Source organism: Cygnus atratus, chromosome 10, assembly GCF_013377495.2.
Source record: "Cygnus atratus isolate AKBS03 ecotype Queensland, Australia chromosome 10, CAtr_DNAZoo_HiC_assembly, whole genome shotgun sequence".
NCBI classification, from domain to species: domain Eukaryota; kingdom Metazoa; phylum Chordata; class Aves; order Anseriformes; family Anatidae; genus Cygnus; species Cygnus atratus.
In genome coordinates this window covers 15,168,626-15,189,439 of record NC_066371.1, presented here as the reverse complement: position 1 = coordinate 15,189,439, position 20,814 = coordinate 15,168,626, and the positions used below count along the sequence as shown (strand labels likewise).

At 48.9% G+C, this 20,814-nt stretch overlaps 1 long non-coding RNA gene across 2 annotated transcripts in view; it reads left to right on the top strand.

Annotated features, from left to right (window-relative positions):
• Positions 1 to 20,814, top strand: part of LOC118248280 (uncharacterized) — a 280,200-nt gene that overhangs the window by 249,128 nt on the left and 10,258 nt on the right. Inside the window, exons 17-24 of one of the 2 annotated variants that reach the window (XR_007708708.1) lie at positions 266 to 480; positions 1,649 to 1,835; positions 6,151 to 7,237; positions 8,562 to 8,708; positions 11,887 to 12,277; positions 12,810 to 12,987; positions 16,550 to 16,624; positions 17,764 to 19,552. This is a non-coding gene — a long non-coding RNA (uncharacterized LOC118248280). Of the gene's footprint in view, positions 1 to 265; positions 481 to 1,648; positions 1,836 to 6,150; positions 8,709 to 11,886; positions 12,278 to 12,809; positions 12,988 to 16,549; positions 16,625 to 17,763; positions 19,895 to 20,814 lie in introns of those variants that run through there. The other variant, XR_004778707.2, reaches the window with a different exon arrangement.

Genomic DNA, 20,814 nt, shown 5'->3' with positions numbered 1-20,814 from the left:
CCCCCCAAAGCCTCCTAGGTGAGCAGGAAGCCCCAGCCACAAAGAAATTCGTCTGAAGTCACATCATCTTCAGGGAACGTTTTCTGTTGCTATGCCACTGCTCCTCTCCCAGCAATTCCTAGATCTTTAATAGGAATCAGGTGTTCTGAATAGAGTCCCACGGGCTGCTTGTTTCACGGCTGCATTGATTTCCAACAACTTAAATTAGCCCCAGGAAAGCATAATAGAATCAGCAGGTTTCCAGGTCTCTCTTTTCCCTTTGCAGAAGACCATCCCTTTCAAACGCGAAGCACAGCAAGTCCAAACCAGCATGTTTCCCCCCTCTTCTTGGGGATCAGACTGCAGTAGTGAAGAGACATGGAGCCAGTCCCCGGTGCTAAACTACAAAACCACAGGTTTCAGCAAAGCCCTTCAAGCCAGTCCGTCCCCCAGCAGTGTCGCTGTCCCTCACTTTTGACTGAGGTCTGGAAATATCAGCAGGTATGGAAAATCCATTCCAGATAAGTAAATAACACTCCCTGCATTGCTGCCAGCTCCATAAGTGCTTCCCCAGCTGCTCAGAGCCTGTGGGGATGCTTGTGGAGTGGGTGGCCGCAGGTGCTGCTGGCGTGCATCTGGGAGCAGCTTGGTGGTGAGCGGGGGAGGCTGAAATTTGGTTTGTCTTCCCCTCTGTAGTGGGACCTCTCCCCACATCCTGCAGCTTTGCTGGGTTTTCCAGACAGCCAGGCTACAGCCTGATGGCTGCCCCTGGGGGTGAGTGCGCCCCAGGCCAGGGGGGCTGGGCTCAGTGTTTTGAAGGCAGTAGTAGCAGAGCAGGGATAAACCCAGTTTTCTAACGAAAAAAAGGTTATTTTGCATTAAAATTGCTATTTCCTCCTAAAGGGTCCCTAAGCATTCGCCAAGCTGTTAAGAGGCAGGGGTGGTTTACCCCTGGGAGAGGTGTTGAGAACTAAGGAACGGGGCTTAGCGATGGGACTCGGTAGGTCAGACTAGATGATCTTGAAGGTGTTCTCCAACCTCGATGGTCCTGTGATTCTAAGAGGGCAGGGTAGGGAGGGATGTCCAATGGCTCCAGGAAAACCCTGCCATCGAGTACAGCTTGCAGCGGTCTCTTTACTGGCTGTCCTCTGGACCTAAAGCAGCACGTATTGCCGGCGGCTCCTATGTGGTCATGATGAACCCACACCTGTGTCATGAAGTGCTGCTGTGACCATTGTGGCCATCTGACTGCCTGCCCTTCATCCCCAGCTGGCACCAAACCGCAGCTCAGGACCTCACAGCATGTTAACACATGCTTAACTTTGTGTCGAGGACAAGGCAAGCAAATGGGAAAATGCTTTGCCAGAGTCCCCACTGCCTGAGTGCAATTTACTCTATGCATTTCTTAGTTCAGTAAGACTTGGCTTTTAATGGCTAGAGACCCACCAACAACTGGGTGAAAAACACTGAGTGTGCTCAAATGTGTGTGATTAATTTTTTTGCAGACTTAACTGCTTCATTCATTCAGTAGCCAGGTTGGGAAAGGAGCATTTATCATTAGTCCCTGCAGATGTGCACATTAGTTGCCAGTTCTGCAGAGAAGAGCAGCTCTTTTTAATTTATTTTCAATTGCTTTTGTTTCCTGTTCTTTTATTTGTGATCACAACAGGGGCTGGCCGTTGCCTGTATCCCACGTGTTGCCACTGTCCTGCTGGGTGACATCAGGCAAGGGTTGTCAGGGCTCAGCATGGCAGATATGATCTTCCAAGCCCAGCATCCCCATTCGATCTGAGGACACCCATGGCACCATGGTGGGCTTGACTCCACCATGGCACAGGCTCCAGCAATCCCAAAAGGTAGCTTGCAAAGAGTGCCTGGTCTGCTCCAGCATTTGAGAAGCAGCAGGTTGCATCAGCAAAGTGTTGGTAATTTGTTAAATTGCCTCAATCTGTTTGATAGCAAAACTTGCTGACATTTTCTGTGAGCTTTGCCTGTAGCTTTTGCATCAGCCCAAGCTCAGCCCCATACAGATGCTCAGAGCTGACATGTGCTAAATTCTTACGTTGACCCTAATATGAGATGTCATTGTAATTCTCCTAGCAGGCATGGATTGGCAGGTAGAAAAGCAAGTGCATGGGCCTTTTTCATTTACAGCATGTTTCATCCTGGGATGAAATTTAGCTCATCAGTTGAAGCATTGTGATTAAAAAGAGTTGCAAAGAATGTGAGTGCATACCTGAGTGTGTTAGGTTAAATATTGCTTTGTTAGGTAATCTTTGAAGAGAAGTAGCTTCATGCTTTCCTCAAGGTGTTGTTCATGCTCTGCAGAGGAACAATACAAGGTTTTACAACACTGAAGTTCCATGTACAGAGCAGGTGACTTGTCCTCTGTAATGGCTACGTAGTTGTGGCTGCAGCATTTGCCAAGATCTTCTTGATGGAAGTCTAGATTCCTGCATGGATTTTTTTCCAAGGGTTCCTGGAGAGTATGGAGCCAGCAGGAATGAGGAGAGGGATGGTCTGTTCTGTTGCTGGACTCTTTGCTGCATTAAAGAAACCAGGATGCAAAGAGTCAGAGCTGCTGGTGTGAGCTTCTGGTGTACAGCTTTCAGATAAGCCAAGCTCTAGTGTGCTCCAGCACCAAGTTCCTTATGAAAGAAGTTTCTGTTAATACATATTAAGGGAAGGAAATCAGCCCTGTGGTCAACAGGGTGGCACAAGGAGCTCTGAACTCTTGCTAGCTCTAGATAAAGGTAGAGATGCTTCAGAAGGAGGAACTGGACAAAGGGCTTCTTGAAGGCATCTCCTTCCTTATCTTTCCACTGCTCCCCACTTCCCTGCAACCTCCAATCCTGCACAACATGTTGGATTGTAGCCATTGGGACTGCACAGATGAATCTGGTGGGTTGATCTTTTGTTGCCCATATGTATGGGGAGAGATAGGTGTTGTCTTCCTGATGAAGAAGATACCACCTGCTTCTTCTTGGCCTGAAGGGCCTTCTGTTGGAAGTGAAGGGCCAGGGCTCACACAGCAGCTTACATTTCAACGGTGATTTCTCCTGCTGTTGAAATTGTGTTGTCTGTCTTAATCATGCAAGGCTTATTTTCCCACACTGCAAAATGAGTTCAGCACCGCTGGTAAGGTTGGGGGCTGGGAAGTTTTAATTACTGTTTTTGCAGTGCTTTGGGGCTCTGGAGAGAATGGTGCTGGCACCCTGGGAAGGGTTTGTATTACGTATTGGCAGATAGCATTCTGTACGTGAGCTCTGTGGTCCTGTCAACAGCTCCTTCCTGACCCTTGGGGGTGGTGGGGCTTCCTAATGCAAGCATTGTGCCCACCCCACCCCTAGAGCCACTTGCCACTGCTGAGCATCACTGCACAGTAACAGGGGACCTGCTTAAGTCCAGCGTCCACCTCCAGACCAAATAAACACATATCGCATGCCTGGAAATTCCCACCTGCTCTGCAGGGGAGAAGAGCCCCAAAAAACTCCTCTCACAGGACTTTTCCCATTAATGCATCTCTTCCTTATGCACCACAGCCACATGCTGCATTAACCTTCCTGCCCCAGTCCTGCTCAGAACAACACCTCCTTAATCATAATCCACCAAATTCCTCTCTCCTCTACCTGGAAAGAATGGGATTTGGGCACAAGGAACAAGTGTGAAGGCATAAGTCTCTTTTCATGGGAAAGGAAATCTATAGAGCGCCCTGCTGGGAACCCTGCTTTGCCTAAACCCTGGCACAGTGCAGTAGGAAGTTAAGGCTATTAGCAGGCAAACAGCGCAAGAGCACCGTTAAGCATGTCTCAGGGCTTTGTGGTCAAGTGCTGTGCGTTACAGCAAGCACGCTGAGGTTTGCACAAGAGGACGATTGTGGCCTCAGCACCCTGCCCAGCGCGGGCTGTGCAGCATCAGCTCAAAGTCAGGGCCGGCCGCTCATGGTGCTGAGGGATAGGTGGGCTTCGAGATAAGCACCGTCCTGGAGAAGGGACACATCAGCTGCCAGTTGACATCTGCGCCCATGTGTGCACACCTGTGGGTGTGCAAACTACTATGGTATACAGACTTGTGGTAAAGGTAGGTGAGGGAGCAGGCTGACTTTGACCCAGAAGACGATTTCTATTTTTTTTTTTTAATCACAGTTGTGTTTTGGTGGCACACTTGGTTTTCTGATACAGTGGAAATATGCAGCTGATTGCTGCAGCTTGTGGTGCTTTGCCTCCTAGGAGTTGTGGTTTCAGGCCAGGGGAACTTCTTAAAGCAGCCTGGCACATCTGTGGCCAGCGTGGATGGACAGCCTGGACAGCACAAGGACAGACGTGCTCAGGACCAGCACATCTTCAGCAGCTTTCTTCCTTGAAGTCTGAGGGTGAACCTAATGTCCTGAGTGCGCTTGTGGCCCGCTGCTCGCATCTTACCTGGTGACACAGGCAGGGTGACTGCAGGAAATCCCAGATGCTGAAGGGTTTGGTACAAGGAGACCCATGTGGGACTCTGGGCATCAAGCCAGAGTCCATTCTTCTTGCTGTGCTGAGGATCGGCTGTTCAGAGAGCAGACTGGTCTCCCCAAAGTCCCTCTTCTTGTTCTGCCATGTTCATCCTGAACACAAGGAGAAGGGCAGTGTAAGAGGCTGGTGAGCATGAGCAGCTGTGAGTCTGCAGGCAAGGCAGCTCTAGATCTGGCATCCACTATACAGACCTGTATATTGCCTTCTGCTGGATGCTCGCGAGCAGTAAGGAGAGTGCTGGGACTGCAGATTTCACCATTAATTTAATTTCCATTGCTTCGGCACGGCTCCCCAAGCATCTCAGGGAGCTGAGCACTCTTTTTGAACAGGGTCCTGTTGAGGTGGGCTGGCAGTGATCCCAGCCCACCACTGGCACACAACCCCTTCCAAACCCCTGGGTAGGGGCTGGCCAGCTGCAAGGATACTGCCAGGATTCATCCAGGGCCCTGCAGGGCACAGAGCGTAAACACAACGGGGAAGCTGGGCCACATCCCAGCCCGGTTTGGCTGCCTGCCTCGAGGTCCCCATATCCCAGAGTATTCAGCTCGCCTCTTTTTCCATTACCTCCAAGCAGTCGCAGTGAATGTTTTCAGTAATGTTTCCTAAAAATACGGATGTCAACAGAAATAGCTGTTTAATAACAGAGTCTGTGCATCTCTGGGCCTTGAGCAATCTACAGGCTGGCGGGAGGAATGCTGAAATAGATAGATCCTGAGGCTGGAGATGCTCTGAGAAGCTACCAGGGTTTCTGCCTTGCTGTGCACAGACCAGCTCCCACCAGCATCCCCTGGGGGAGGAAGGCTGCTTGAGGGAGGGCTACTTTTCCTCCATCACTGGGTGAAAAGCCAACCCCTCTCCACAAGCAGCCCAGCTGTCTGATACGCCATTTGACAGAAAGGCCTGTATCTGAAAAAAAGGAACTCAACTTGTGTGAATGTATTGAGAAGCCTATGGTGCGACAGTGACCGGTTTCTATTCCTTAATTAGGGTATTAGTTTTCTTGTTACAGCTTTCATGGCGAAAGAAGTCAGAGGCTATAGAATCTGTGCTGGGCAAGGTTTTGCTATGCAGGAATGTATAAATCTGGTCCAGTTCATAATAGCCTTAAATAACAGGGAGCTGCTTTTGATGGAAAACTCTGCAGACATCTCGACAGCATCTGCATAGGAGAGGAATTAGAGAGCATGTTCTGTGTTCAGCCTTTTGGGGAATGAGTGGTTGAGCTGGGGTGTGTAAAGCTACCAAAATCGACTCCTGCTCGACTCACAGTTCAGGCAATGTGAAATCAGCAAAAGGGGCACAAGCTCCTTCTGTATGATGCTTTTCCTACCAGCTGAGAATAGGTGCTGGATGCTTTGGTGGCTAAGGCACTAATATCAGCTGCAAAAACACCATTTTCTGTGCCCCAGCTGCCGTCTGTAAGCTGTCAGGTCTGACAAGTGAGCTGCAGGGTGAAGGAGATCGGTGCTGAGTGCGGGAACAGGGGCATGTGAGGACACTGGAGTACAGTAAAACCCTTGTCACACAGCCTGAAGTCTCCCAGCAAGTGTCTATTAATAAGCCGTGTATGTGCTTCCTCCATATATTTACAGTGTGCTCTCTCCCTGTTAGCTTTGAAAACCACAGCTCTGTTTTGACACAGTGAATCCTTTTCTTTCAGCAATACGTTTGGTACTGCTGGTGCATTAAGCCGGAGAAGCATTTTGGTAAAATCTACCTCATTTTGAAAAGTGAGCAGGATTTCCCTTTAAAAATTAACTCTGTCTCCAGGTAAGTGGCTTCAGCCTGTCCTTCAGGAGCCTCTGTGAAGCCTCCCGAGATGGTGCCTGCATGGCTTTAACACTGTCTGTTCAGGTACCACCGAATGGATGCAAAATACAGCAGCAAGAGCATCCCCCCCTGCTCTGGCTGGGGGTGTTTGGGGCAGTGCTGGGGGAATAGGGGCAGGTGGGCATTCCTGGGGGCTCTGGAGGCTGCCAGAGAGCAGCGACCTACAAAAGTGTAAAAGAGATGCAGCATGAGGCGGCTGTTTTCTTACCCCCTTGTGCCATGCCAATGCTTTGGCAAATGAGCCAAAAACAGCATAGATGCAAAACTGGGCTAGTCAACTGGGATGAGCCTGACTTGTGAGTAAAGTTGGACTGGAAAAGTAAGGGGAAAAAAACTTTTCAGCCCAGGAGAACGAGAGGGAAAAGGAATGGAAACTAGGACCTCTTGAGTTCAACTGTTCCTCCTATTTCCTTGGGGCAGGGAGAGCTGCAGGGTGCAGAGAGCAGGTCAGAAAGCCCAAGGGCTGTTGTAGCTCAGTTGTGTCCTCTGAGAAATATCTTTTTGCTATAATATATGCAGCTCTTGCTGGAACAACTTCCTTGTCTCCATCTGGAACCTGAGACAAAGGAAAGAATTGTTTGTAATGAGCTATTTATGGAGAAATTCGTCTTGATATTTGCATCACCACTACAAGAAGAGTCGGCGCCACAACTTTCCTACTGTGGTTAAGGACAGCTCTCAGCGGTCGGGAGCCTCCAGGTCCTGTGAGCAGTAAGAACATGTCAGCATTGTTTGTTTGCAGGAGGAGAGACCAATTTGCATTGCTGGAAACGGAATGATGTAGAGAACCACAAGAACCCGTCATTCTGGTCAGGCCCTTGGATTTTGTCAGGATTTTTTGAATACTCCTTCGCAGTTAAAACTCCCACTGGGTTGTCTTGCTGCTAGCAAAGCTGGTTGGGATTGTGAAGGGGCAGGTAGGCTGGCAAGCAGGCTTTCCCCAAAGCATCAAACTAGATTCAATTAGCCCACTTCAGCTGCAGGAACATGGTTAGCTGGCAGCCAAGTCCCCATAGAGGGGTTAGATAACACACAGTGGCTTAGTCACACTGGAGAAGTAAATGTCTCACAACTTGCTGAGACAAATTTGTCCCTGTTTTAATTAAATGTGAGCTCCCAGAGTACCTAAAGCTCTACTGGTCTCTGGCTGCCCCTGCCCATGCATCAATCCAGTTGTGCCATTCAAGTCTCCAAATCTTTGTCCTCACTTGCACCACAAGCAAGCTCTGTTTTCATTCACCATTGTTTCAGTGCCTGGTGGCTAGCTAGAGGGATGATAATAAAATAAGGATTTTACTGCTTGGTACTCTGCAATTAACTGGAAAACACAGATTTTTTTTTTTTTTTTTTTTTTATCCTAGCCTTCTTGAAAGCAAAGCAATGGATGCTCAGGTCCCAGGACTTCACCAGTAGAGTCAGAGCTTTTCCTTGGCCCCAAGGATGGAGCAGGGACCACTTAGCAGGAGCTGCTAGTGTACTAGATGCTGAATGAAGAAGCCCTTGACACTTAAGGCAGTGTCCTGCCTTTGGTTTTTGCCCAGTTGTAAAATCGGGTGCGGAGTGCATGTGCCCAGATACAGCACTTGTTTTCTCAAGTCCATCTGGATGGTGGAGCTGGCTGGGTGGGAGGCTGGTGCTGGTTGGACTGCACTGTCATCCCTGGTGTCCCTGCACAAGCTGGGATGTCAGAGCCAGGCCAGGGGTACCCAAAGCCAGTGCAGGCAGGGGCCAGTTAGCTCCAACACTCTCCCTTGACCCACTGGACAAACAGGGTAAGACCACACTTACCAGCACCAGACTTAGCACTTTTTCTCTGATGGCAAATGCACTGAAAATCTTAAAAACGATCTGCTTTTTAATGTCAATTGTGCTAAGAAGCTTTCAGGATGTCATGATGTATTTTGCTGGTTGGAAAAAGCACCACTGACAGTTGTTAAACAATTATGCTTAATTTGCACCCAAAAAGTACACAAAATCTATATCACATAAACCACGCTAAAGATAATCGTTGTTTTTGTATAAAGATGTTCAGGGTTGCTTTAAAGATTTGAGGTCTGATGACCCTCCTGCTCATTGCTCAATACTTCTTACATGTGTGAAATGGATGCAAGGCGCAGTCTGGTTGGGGTTACCTGTTCATACTGGCAGCGGAGAGCTGCGGTTGCTCTGCAGGCATGGATGGGTCTGAACATGCATGGTACTAAAAGCCTGAAACTCATAAATACTCATTCTCCATTCCAGAGGCACTGGTCTGAACCTGACTGCAGACAGCCAGCTGCCAGCTATGGGCCATGATGCTGGCCTTGCTGCGCGTCTGTGCCGACTTCTGCCTACTTGATAGCAGAGTGAAGGCAAAGAGGGCCAGGAACAAGAGGAGGAGACGAGGAGGTGAGCCTGCTAGCATGGTTCATCATGGTGATCTGCTCTACCAGATCCTCCACTCAGCGCTGGAGCCTGCAGGTTCTGCTCTGACTGTTGTGTTACACCTCAGTGTGCTTGTGCTATGCTTGACATTGGTTGGGGCTCTCAGAAATTGAGAGGGTTTTCTCTTTTGCAATTGTTACCACGACAGAGAGGCATCCAGCATTTCTCTTCCGTCGATCTTAGGGTTATTAAGACTGATAAGCTTAAGTAGAGGATTGCATCTATCCCTTTTCCCAGCATGGTTTAGGAGAAGCAAAAGGATAAATCGGGAAGCATTTCAGCACTTACCTCCTGTTTTAACAGAAATTGCTATATATTACAAATGCCTTTGCATATTTTATAGCACTTAAAAAAGCAAGTGTTGCTAATGTGGAAGTTGGCTTGTTCAGGGAAGCACAAAACCTGCAGCCATAAAAATCCCTCACTTGATGCCAAGCTATTGCATTTTCTAATGTCTGAAAGGCAAGCAATGCTAAAGGAGTCGCCCATGCTTTCTCCCAGCCTGCTTGCAATCACTATTACATATCCAAAGCATTCAGCTCAACTCCTTCCAGCTCCTAGTGGCTGGGGAGAACAAAAACACCAACACAGCATCTTGAAAAGTTTTGTTGTATTGTTGCCATGTGATACAGATGTTTCGGTAGCAGAAAAGGCCAAAGGCTGGCCTTTTGAATGTGAGTAGCAGAGTACTTCCACTTTCAGTAACAGTTCAAAAAAAAAAAAAAAAAAGGCAGTGAGAGTATAAAGGAAAAGGATAACCAAGGCAGTGCCAAAATCCTGAAAGAATGATGATCCTGGAGCAATCTGCATCCCTCTGGAAACAAGGAAATGTGGTTTGTGGGGTTTGGCTTGTGAAAATGCTGTCCCAAGTCCCTGAGAGATAGTGGGGGTTGGGTAGTCATAGGGTTTCTCTCCTCTGTCTTCCTCTTATTATTATAAAACTTGTGGGAATTTGATGTCTTTGAAAAAGCTGCTTCTCTGACCGGTTTGATGGAGTAGGTTCAGTAGGTTCAGCAGTTATCAGTGGGATCTATTAGACGTGCATAAGTGCACACACAAATACTCAGTATGGTCAAGTAAACTCTTTTCCTGTAGGAAACCAGGCTTAAAAATTGGCATCTCCAAGTGCTTAACTAAACATTCGGTTTTTAAGAGCTCTTTGCATTTCCTCTTCCTCTCTTCACTTGGGTATTTGATGTGTTGGACTGTCAGAGAGACGTGGGAGGAAGACTAGCATTGGGTAAGGGATACTGGTTGTCTGTAAGGCTCTTGCCTTATCCCAGTTCATGTGATGGCTGGGAGGAGCAGCTTGGGCATGCCTAATGCGTATCATCCTCCTCAAAATATCCTGGCCGTGGAAGGAAAACCGTATTTAACCAAGGAAGGGGTTGGACATGCTGGGTTTGTGGGGTGACAGCAGTGATTTGGCAGCAGCAGTTGGTGCCTTTCCTGACTGTAACCTACTTAAGGAGAAAGCTGAAATCTGTTACAGGAGCAAGCAGCCAGGAGTTGTTGGATGCTGATGGGAGAGAGGGAGTGTGATTCAGCCACCTGAAGGCATCTCCCTGCAGGAGAATTACCTTCCCTATAAAGCAGCAGGCTTTGCTCTTAAGTGTTATCAAGCTTAAATTGGGTTCCCTAGGTGACATCCTGGTAAGTGGATTTCCCAATTAAGCACATCCCGATTAAGTCGGATGTACTGTAATTACCAAGTGCTTAGCACTAGGAGCAAACTGGATCTGTTTGTGGCAGAAGGGCTGGATCGAAGCTCTTCCCCAGTCTGGAAGGGGTTGTAGCAAGGTGTTAAGTGTGAAGGTGGGCAGTCTGCGGATGGGATTTTGCAGCCACCCCCTCCCTGCCATTCAGCATGTTCCCTGCAGAAGGAAGATAGTAGATGAAGCCCTGGTGCCACAGCTTCAAACCCTGTGATGTAAGAGAAAACTCCTTTTGAGGTTGCACTCCTGAGCATCCTGCTGGTGGGACCTGCTGGATGCAGACTTGTGCATGCTGTTTGCTTTCTCTGCCAGAGAAACTGCATGCTAGCAGTGATAACTGTGTGGAGAAATGGTGGCTCTGCCTGTGGAGGCAGAGGCTGTCGATGGCACTGCCAGCCAGCAGGCAGGCGTTACATCCCTCCAGAGCCAAATTCTCGTAGTGCACCAGCAGCCATAATTTTCCCCAGGATGACATGGGCAGGGGCAGAAGCCTGCCTGGATCCCTGAGGTGAGACCTTATGTTTTGGGGTGATGTAGTACATGACATTGATTGATCCTGACCTCAGCAGCCAGTTTGCGTTCCCACTTGTGTCCCCCGTGGAGGCCATGCTGCTCTTTGCCTGCACCACAGCAGCAGCTCAAACCCCTTGCTGATGCCTCCTCTCCTCCTGCTGTGCTGTCTGGCTGCGGCAGCCCCGCAATGCTCACAGCCCATGCCTTGAGCTGCCGAGCCAGAGATGCTCAGCACACGTGTGTGCAGCCTCTGTGCTGCTCTTCCACCCTGCTCCTCCATTCCATACCGCTGGTTTTGCAGTGCCACCCACTGGCAGTGGCTCCCCAGAAATCCTCTTCCGCAGCTGATGCTCCAAACGTGAAATATTAGAAGGATGGCTCTGATGGGCGTACTCCATAGAGCAGGTCCCATGTGGGTTGGCCCAGGCCATCTGGAAATGCTTTGGCATCCTTTCTGGTGTATCTCAGTGTCTCCTGAGCCCAAGCAGCAAGATCGCTGGGTTTGCAGAGTGCCAGATATTAGCTCAGGCTGTGCTTAAGGACAATCGTACTGTTTCGCCCCAACAGTCCGACCAGCCCTGTGTCCTGTCTGCAGCATGGCAGGGCAGGCAGCAAGGTGGTTTCTCATCTCTGCTCCACTGGGCATGCCAAGCACAGGACTCGGTTTGTGTAGGAGACTGCATTCATGTTCTACCATGCAGGAGAAAATCCAAAGCCATGGCTTATACCAAATGCCCCACTGTACGTAAAGATCATGCATCCCCTTGGGAGAGTGTGCTCCCAGCAATCAAGGGTTGGGGACTTCTGTGGGACAGGATGCTCTTGAGCCAGCATGGGTAAGAGTAGTCAGGCTGGTCTCCCTTAATGTGCCTTGTCCCTTTCTGACCCCATTTATACTATTTTCTCTATCGCAGCTTTAATACATGATGTGAGTCCAGTCTACAAGCAGGAGGAGAGACAGCAAAGGGATGGAAAGATGCAGTTCTCGGTGTTTCTGTGCAGCAAGCTGCTCCTCACAAGCCAGATTTTTAACTGATGATGCCTCCCAATAGGCAGTGAGTGCTTGTTTAAAATAAAGCTTGACAAATGGCATGTTGGGGGCGTCAGGTCCTAGAGCACTGTCTTCCAAAAACTATGAAAAAGGCACCAGAGGGGAGCCTGGTACAGCCTCCTAGATGACAGTAATTAAAGGCTTTTGCGCTCAGGCACTGGGAGCTGCTCCTCTTGCAAATTGGCATTGATTGGAGAGGAAGAGAATGATTAGATTGGAGGAGAGTGATGGGGGCGTCAGGAGAAAACACAGAGGTAAGTCTCAATTTGCCATCCTTTTTTTTTTTTTCCCCCCCACCTCCTCTCTCCCAGCCAGTGGGTGGAGGGAGCAGAGCTCCGGGGCTGGCTCTGCCTGACATGCTGGGGGAGTTGGAAGCTAAAGAGGGGCCACTCCGCTCTGATCCTGCCCTAGGGCATCGCCCAGCATATGGGGCAAACGTCCCTGTTCTGAAAAGTTGTGCAGGCTGGGTGGCACCACAGTCCCCCATCCAGCGTGGCTACTGCAGAGCCGTCAATGAGGTTAACCCCTAACCTGAGTTATCCCCATACAAGGCTTTTTCCCCTATATAAGCCCGGGAGTTACACCTCTCTCCCCTATTTTAATTGTAAAGGTGACCTTGGTAGCTTGTTCAATTCAGGTTTTACCTTGTTAGTTATTTTAAAACCCTGTTTTTGATGAAGTTGCCTAGATGTATTGAAGTGGCTCAATGCCAAGCCCTCCAACAATATAAGCATTTCTTCCAGGGTGGCAGAAGGAGTTACAGAAATATGCTCCATTTTCCTACAGGTTTGTCTTTTCTACGACTGGTGAGCAGGAAAAACGTCCCCTCGGGCTGCCCCAGCTGGGTCCTTGTTGCGGTCCCTGCAAATGGACCCCAGATGGCTGGGACCTCCAAGCCAAGGAACTGAGCCAAAACCAAACTGAGAGAGCCCCTGGCTGCTGAGTCTGGAGCATTAATGCTCAGGTAGGGTGGTGTAGCCTGAGTCACAACAGGATGCTGCATCTCTTTTGTCCCTTTGGGGAGTCTTTATTTCATGTCATGGGGTTAATTCAGGCTTTGAACATGCAGAGCGAGAATGCGAGCTGGGAGGGAAGGGGATAACGCTTCCAAGCTGTCCCCCGAGCTGTCCCTGCCATGTCCTGCCAGCCTGGTCTGCGCTGTGGGGTCACCACCAGTGAGGAATTTAAACATGATAATTCAAACAGCTGTAAAAACTACAGCACGGCCTCTCCTTATTCATCCATCCCAAAAGCAATGCCAGTCAGCCCACACTCAGGGAAGCTGCTGGCCCAGTCTGCAACTGGATACCTTTGGGTCCAGTCCTGCAACCACTGAGATCAGTGGCCAAACTCCCCACGGACGGACAGGGAAGCAGGCCCTCTGCCCTACATTTGGTGCTCATTAGTGTTTGGATGAGATAAGCATCATGCTGCATCCAGTGCAGCACTGGTGTTTGTTGTAAGGCCGTAACCCTGCAGGGTTACCCTGAAATTTGAGGCGGCTTTTGAAAATGCTCTTGAGATGAGGCAGGGCTGCACACCTCTGGCAGCAAAGCCCTGTTGAGTCGTGGTAAAATCTGTGTTTGAATCGAAACGGAAGAGCAGATGGACCGAGGCACGGTACCTGACAGAAGGGGGGAGATGCTCCAGCAGTTGCCACATCCCTAAATCCTCCCGGATCTTGCCCAGGGGAAGCTGCTTTCTGCAGGGATTGGGATAATTTGCTGACAGCTCCTGCCAGCAGTGGAGGCGGTTACTGTGTGAGCAGGGCTCGCAGCGCCACTCGCTCAGTGCGGCATTTGCCACGTACCCAGGGCAGTGTACTGGGAGCTGTCGAGGTCAGCCCAAAAAACTGCATGAAGCCCGTGGGTTGTCTCCTGGCTTTCATTGAGTTTTGCTTCAGGCCTCAGATGTCCTCCCAAAGCGAGCTGGCTCATGCAGCCATGCTCTGCAGCTTTGCAGCCAAGAGCAGTCAGAGGCACGGGCCAAAAGCACCTATAAGCTAAGTGACTCCCGTAGCACCCGGGTTCAGTCCTGGCCCTGCTCAGGAGCATCATGGGCTCCTGCAGGAGCGCATCGTGGGCTGACCCATTCCTCCCCAATGAGAAATCCTCCCTGCTTCCTTCAGGTATCCCCATTTAAACTGCCCTGAGCCCATCCACATTTATGCCGGTCATTGGCATTAGCCCATTGCACATTGCATTTAGCACAGTAAAACCTCCAGCAAATGATATCTCAGTTCAGCATGCCCTGAATATCCTTAAAAATCCTCATGGCTGCCTGCAAGCCCTGTGCTGTCCCTTGGTTGTGAGCTGGGGGGGTCCTTTAACCCTCCCAGTGCCAACAGGCACCATCATGTCCCTGCCGCTTGTCTCTCCTGGGTATGCGCCAGTGTGACTCGACAGAAGATGATAGAGGTTGGGAAAAGGCCTGGAAGGGCTGGGATGTCGTTGCCATGGAAATCGCTCAGTGTCTCGAACAGCAAGAATGAGAGCAACTCCAAAAGTAATGATCTGTCACTTTGACGAAGAGGGAATTGGAGGGATTTGGTTAGGGGGAAGCCTCATGCTTCAAATAATACGCGTCCATATGCCACGTCTTCCCCAAAAGGGCTCTGTTGACAGCCCTGGGAAATAATCTGATGTGTTTTGGCCGGGGGTTTCCCCAGAGAGCACGGACACGGTTTCTGTGCAGCAGCTGAGCTGCACGGCTCCACGATCCCAGGATGAAAGGCACCAACTCAATGCAATATTCATTCACTCGTTCTTCCTCCCTTCATTCATTTATTCATCCATTCATCTGGTTCATTCACATTTCCCCAGCACTTTAATGAGCAGTGCTGAACCTCTGCAGTCCTGCAGAGCTGTCCCCTGGTGCACTGCCTCTGTGCTGCAGACGGCCATCTCAAAGCCCAGTGTTCGTTCATTTACAGGGCAAATCCTGGTGTGGCTGGAGCGTGGTCTGCAGTGTGTCCAGCTGTGCACTGGGGTCTTTAAATCCCTCTAAAATCCTGCTAGGTTTTGCTATTCCTGTGATTTCTCTTCACTCTGATTTACGTGTCATTCAGCTCGCATCTTCCTTGTGGCAGCCCGAGGAGAGGGATTACTTCCAAACAGTGAGCATGGGGTGATTTCTTTCTTTTCACTGTGGTCTTTTAGGAAGTGCAGAAGGATTCTTCAGGAGCATCTTCCCTCCTCAGCCATGTCTGAGCTCCCTGGGCAGCTGAGTTGGGATATAGTGACCACTGCAGAGGTCTCAGATGGCCATCAAACCAGATTGAAGACCACGGTCCTAACCAGGACCTGTCTTTTTTCCGGATTTATTCTCCACCCAGAGTCAACAGGGACTGGAGGCAGCTATTGCAGGGCTCTCCAGGGCAGGTTTTTTTCCAACCATATGCAGACATTTCTCTTGAAGAAAATAAAACGGATGCCGTCTGGGTAGAAATCAGGAAAGATTAAAAGGAGAAAACTAATTTTCCTGCCTATGATCTCACTCGTGGAAAATGATGCTTTTTCTTTGTGTGTGCTGCTGATCTGTCCTCTGCCTCTCTCCAAAGAGCTAAATGCATTTCTGAACCAAAGGAAGCAAAGAGAAAACATCCGTTCTTTGTATAATGAAGAAAGCTTTTTCTTTTGTTCCCTGCCTTTTATCAAGTATCTGCTATCTAACATTATTGTTACTCACAGGGTTATTACCTCTAAGTGGCTACTTCCACCAGCATGAGCTGCTTTATTGTCTGCTCAGAGCAATTACAGATCGAGATAATTCCTGCCGCACTGTTTTGTTGCGGAAGGATTTGCTGTGCTCCATAGCCGAGGTAACTTGAGGTGACTTATGCTGCTGAGTTATCCATTGCGTTAATTAGCAGTGGGTGGCTGGTGCCCTGCTGGATTCTGGGACAGAAGATCAGCAGAGGCTAAACCTAGACATCTTTCAGTGTGAGAGGTGCAAGTATTAAAAGGAAAATTTGGTTTTAGCAGAGCAGAGCTGGGCTTGCATGTCTTTCTATGACTACATCATCTTTATTATTCTGTTGCCTGAAATGTTGGCCAACGTGACCCCCTCCAAGTGTGCAGGACCCCTTGTGTATGTGCGTGCAGGGCAGGACCCGCCCTGCTTGGAGCACTTGCTCCATTGCTGCCCATTGCCAACTTTTAGGAGGTCCTTTGGCTCCTTGTCCTGGGTTGTAAAGAGGCAAGGGTACAAAAATGGTTCCCAGTCCATGATGGCTTTCCCCTTGGGAACTGCCTGACCTTGCTGGTTGGAAAGGGAAAATGAGATTAAAGTATTTGTCTGAAGTTTGAATCCCAGACCCTTCCCCCTCCTGGGCCACGTGCATCTGCAGAGATCCGAGCTGCGGGGCCGCCAGAGGGAGGCTCACCCCCGGCAGGACTCCGCACCTGGCGTTGTGTTAGAGGGCTCAGCCTGTGGGCCATGAACATACCCGGTTCTTTGTATTGCTTTGATACTCGATCTGGTAGCAAAGTAATTTTTTTTTTTTTTTTTCCCCTTTAACCTCCTAGGAACCCAGCAGTGGTTACTGGGGAGTCCCTGCGCAGAAGAAGCTGGGCGACGCCAGGCAAGGCGTGGAGCTCCAGGTGGGGACGGCAAGGGGGTCCTGGGGGGGGATGCTGCGTGGGTTTTGCAACCTAGCTACACAGCTTAGGAACAGCGTGTTATGCATTCCCTTATTAATAAATAAATACAAAAGTGTGACACTTAAAAGTGCTCGTGAAGGCCATGGCAAACACATTTTTCCCACAGTCAGTAACCTAGGGATTAGAAGGTGGTGGTTTTTATTTGTTTTTCATAGCACACAATGAGGATGGATTAGCATGAAACTGTAATGCTGTCACATGCTCTCAAAATCCTTCATACTGAGACCCCATCCAAGTTCAGCACACGTAGCAATGAGCTTTTCAAAAGAGTCATGATGATAATAAGTATTTTTCTCGCTGGCCCAGAAACCGTAACTGGCAGGGTAGAATTTCTAGGGTTGTATGGATGCATAAAACATCACAAAAAACAACATTGTTCAGTTTACTTGTTACTAAACTTGACTCTGCGTACCCACAGAAATGTGTAGGTGTCTGGACTGCACCTGACACATGAAGTCCTGCTGGTCCCATTGACCAGATCTCCCTTTGGGTTTGACACTAAGCCTGTACTTTGGGTTAGGTCAATATTTGTCCAAGTTTTGTTTCAAAGTGCATGGCTTTGTGCCTGCTTTGCTATTCATCTGAGCTCTTAGCTATCCTTTCTGCAAGAAATTGATGGCTGAGACTGATCTGAATGGACACAGAGACTTCACCCCTTTCTTACCACAGGTTGGACCCTGAGAAATGTTTTTTTGGGGGGAAGGGAGTGGGAGACAGTAGAAAACTACCTATTCCCTGCTCTCCTCTGCTCCACCGTGTTGGCCTCTGGTTCAGCCGAGGATCTGAGCCACAGCAGCTTGCAGAAACGTTGGTGACAAGTCAGTTCTTTAACATACCAGGCACTGAAGCGATTCCCTGATGGTACCTCTCTCTCTTTTAGTAGGCTGATGGTAAATATGATACTTGGGGCTTGGCCAAGAGCCTTTGACAGGACTCAACAAAGATTTGCTGCCAGCTTGGTGGGGACCCTACTGAGCCATGAGACCTTTTCAGAGCAAACCCTTCTTTGTGCACTTTGTACAAGCAGCATGCTGTGTTTGTGGCTAGAACTGGTCTTAAATTGTCTTGTCCCTTTACAGCCACAGCAAAAGTGGATGAAAAGCTCAGAAACTGGGACTGGAAATCCATCCTGACATTTCAAAGCAATCTTTCCTTGTTGGGCTGAGTTCCCAGAGCAAAGAGAAATGGTGGTCGTGAGTAGAACACATTTCCCTCAGCGTCACGGTGACCGTGTTTGGCTCCCGGAGGACAACCCTCTCTTGCCTCCAGGGGAGTGCAGAGAGCAGCAGCACCAGGTCGTATCTTGAGTCGTGATGCTGTCCCTCCTGACGCCCCTTCCCATCAACTACATGAGACGAGCTCTCCTTTTATGCTCAAAAAATGGACTGGATCAAGGTTTTCACTGCTATTCCTGCCATTCCAGAGTGCATTAAGGTATGAGTCATCACTGCTAATTATCTCCATAAGCACCTCTGTGGCACAAATTATACCTCCCAGCCAGCTGCAGTGGGAAGTTGCTTCTGCCTGGTGTTTCTCAGCGTGACTTTGTGGAGCAGAAGGCAGGAACCCCGCATTGCCTGCTGGCACTGACTGCCAGCAGTGGTGGCCTCAAAGGAGACGATGGGAAGAGCTGGGTGCTCACCACCCTCTTTTGACCAAGCCCAACCAAAAGGAACAGAGTATGGAGCCCTAATCCTGGTGCCTGGTTGGTCATTTGAGTTCAGGATGACTTGGGAAACATGGAAGCCAAAGTCCTCCGGCTCCCCTAGAGTCTTAAGCAAATTTTCCTCTCCCCTTTTGGTGCACTCTTGATTTGCTCTGCAGCACAAATGCTTCCACCCAACCTGGTTACTGCCCTTCACTCCTTCATCCTCTTTGCCTACTGTGAATAACATGGCAAGGGTGACTGCTGCAGTTGTGCTCACACATCTCGAGCAGGTGGAGCCAGAAAAGTTCTTGCATACTGTATCTGGGTGAAAACGTTAAAGATTTGATCAAAGTCAGCAAAAGTGTCCACCTGCCAGCTGTAACTGTGGGACCTGTGCTTCGAGGCAGTAACATAGGTTTGGACAAGCACCCTCACGGTGACATCCTGGTGATGGCAAGTGACTTGAGAGCACTCCATCGGATGGGAAGGTGGAGGAGGTCTCCAAGGACTTTTCCTACACAAAATTTGTGTCTTACATCCCTTTTCTCTCCCATATTTTCAGCCTTGGCCTGCCTCAGCATACTTCCCTTGCCTACCAGGACCCAATGGTATATGTAGGGATTTGCATTTTGTGAGGAAATACCTATTGAAATGTAGGATGATATTAACTCCATCTTCTTTGTGTTCCCCCATGTTCCCAAGCTCTGTTCACCATCCCCAACCCCTGAAACAGCTCCTCTGAAAGCAGATATGTCAGTCTTCGCTGCACAGGGAATATTTTAAGGCTCTGAAAACAAAGTTTATTATAGCAGAGCTGCCAAAAGTGTAACCACTGCCATGCTAAAATATCCTCTGCCTCCTACATTTGTAACGTGGGAGTCTTTTATATCCTCTTTACTGCTGCTGAACCATGCATTTGTCTTGGCAGCAGATGTATGCAGACTGGGGTCTATTTCAGTGTCATGCAAAAGAGCTCTTAGGCTAAAAGATGTATTACAGCTTACTGGAAGGCTTGAAATTAACTGTACGATGATGCTGCATGAAGATAAAGAACCAGCAATTTCATTGAATTGTGATTTTATCCAGATGGGCTGGAAGATCGAACAGCATTGCCATCTCCAAAGGTCTCCCTTTGCCAAATTAACTGTTGAGTTGAGTGAGAGCCATGAGGAAGAGACCTTGCTGAACCAATTTTGGGAAAAGATCTTCCTCCTTACCCGGTATGTCACAGGAGAAATACAGGTTTGGGGGATGGATTTGTATTTTTTTTTCATGCTTCACATCTGAGCTCTTGGCACAGCATCCCCTGCTTCTAATTGCACCTTATAACTGCAGTTTAATTCAAAACCCGCCAGGCTGGCACAGTCGGAGCCAGTTTCTATTAAAGCGCCCGAGCAGACTGGTTGCCCCCAGTCCTGTCCCCTGCTGCAAGCTGCTGGATGCTGAAGTGTGACCCACAGTGGCACTGGGACACAGTAGCAGGAGAGGCAGCTTAAAAATGCTTTGGCCACTTACATGGTTGAAAAAGTTTAAAAAAAATAAAATTGCAAGATAAGGCAGAATCCCCTTTTTATTCCTCACTATAATATATTGGATAGGAATACAATTAGGAAGAAAACAGTGTCTGGGATGCGGTCTCGGCCACCACCATCCCATCCATTGCCACCCTCCGGCTGCCCCATCGGGTGTAGGGCAGGAGAGTACCTTGAGCAGAAATGCTGCTTCTGGCTCTGCTCTTTACTGCAGTCATTTTGAACACAGAATAAAGCAGGAAAATTGCACACAGTCAGGTGAACGCAGGGCAGGCTGGTGAGGCAGATGTACTTGAAAGCAGAATTACAGCTGCAAAAGGGAATAAATACATTTGCTAGCATTTCCTGCATTTTTAAGTTGATCTTTTTGTGGGGCTTTGTTTTATTTTCAGGGGGAGTGTTGTTTGCTTGGATGAAGCTATTGAGGACTTTTTCCATTAGCAGGATTTTTTTTTTTCCTTTCATGTGTCAGTGAACCACACGCAAGCTCCAATCTCTGCTTCGTGGATCCTGAACTCTTGAAGTTGATTTTGCCACTTCAGTAATAAGGTGAATTACATGATGTGGTGGCAGAAGAAAGTGGTATGAGGAGCAGAGAAAAATATAGTCTCTCTGTACCAAGAGAGCCCCCAGAGCAGGGTTACCCCCCTGTCCTGAGTCCAGGCACCTGATGACCCAGCAGAAACCCAGGAGATCCTGGTTAAAATAAATTGAGTTAATTAATTGAGCAGCTGTGGCATGGATGCCCTTCATCTTAAGTGCCTCCCTCCAAGAAGAGAAGGTGCTGTTGAGCTTGTTTATTGGTAATGTTATTTCTCTAAAGCAATGGTTGTCACCTGTAGTGCCCTCTTGGCTCAGCACAGCTACTCTGTGGCGGTTATTGCAGGTACCTGAGCTTCTGCTGGGATTTACAGGGGGCTTTTGGACATTGTGGCAGCGTTTTCTACATG